Genomic DNA, 1,306 nt, shown 5'->3' with positions numbered 1-1,306 from the left:
TTTTTTTTTTTTTGTATGAACCAAACGAAGCTGTTTAGAGATGACGAGATAATGAGTATGACTCACTTTAGCATCTTGGGCTTTCTATGAAGAAAACATATTATAGTGGAGTACAAGACAGTGTGGTCTCTCACTCTATTTGGTTTACTTACGGCTCCTTTACGAGTTCACACAGATGTGTAAGTCAGTCGTATAAACTTTGAATAAGCAAATCTTATGAGTAAATTCAAACCGATCTTAATCAAGTACATTACTGAGTGTCTTTTAAAATTAAAAACTAATATTTGAAAAAAAAAATCACTCAATTAGAATGTGACAAAGGTTCAAAAGCTCTATATTTCACTAGAAGAAGAAAAATCACAAACCTCTGTAACTGTCTTTTAATCTGTATTTAGTCAAAATACACATTACACAATCTAGTTTTCACTTTTCAAATTGTATATTAAAGAGAAGAAAAAAACCAAGTGATCAATTACAATGTGAATTAGCATCATTCTTCAATAACCTTCTACACCTCTTCAACCTTCTTCAAAAATGTATATATAGGCAAAAGGGTACAATCGGCAAGCGCTCGCCAATAAATCGATTGATTTCTATGGATTTGAGGTTAGCCGTTTTTGCCGAGAGAGAAAAGAGAAAGAGAAATAGAGAAAGTCGTGAAAAATTGGAAGAAGAAAATAGGCAAAAAAAAACTGTCTTTTCTATTTACACATTATCCAACCAAAACGTGACACGTAGCGTGTCCTATTGGTTGCTTTTGATTCTTTTGATTCCTTCTTCAGAAACATATCTATGAAAAGTGGACCATATTTTTAGGTTTTTGATTTATTTTTGGGCCTTAAATCGGTTAATCAACCCTAAAGCAACTCCAGTAGATATGCTCTAACCACTCTTTCGTAAACATGGAATGTTTAACCGATCCATTCCGGATCGACCGAATTGGTACGAAAGTTGTAACATGGGAATTGTAACATCCGCAAACCAAATTCTGTGATTTTTGGAAGGAGTGTCGATCGACACCCTTGTGGCATCGATCGACACCCCTTTGTCTGGGTTCGTCGGGTTTGTTTTAATTCGCAATTTTGGTTTGGTTGGTTTGGTTTAGTTATCTAAACCGAGTATATAAGTGGAGAAGCGACAAATGAAGGGTTTTAGGGTGTGTGGTCGCCGTTTTCAGAGTTAGAGAGAGAGGAGAGAGCCTATTGTGGTTGAAGGAGATTAAAGGAGAAAGATCAGAATCGTTAGGGTTTGGGAGGAAACAGTTTCGGCATATCAAATCGTTCTCAAAGGTAATGAAATTTGGTGG

The sequence above is a fragment of the Camelina sativa genome, chromosome 2 (genome assembly GCF_000633955.1).
Source record: "Camelina sativa cultivar DH55 chromosome 2, Cs, whole genome shotgun sequence".
Taxonomy (NCBI): Eukaryota; Viridiplantae; Streptophyta; class Magnoliopsida; order Brassicales; family Brassicaceae; genus Camelina; species Camelina sativa.
Note: the sequence above shows the minus strand (reverse complement) of the source record.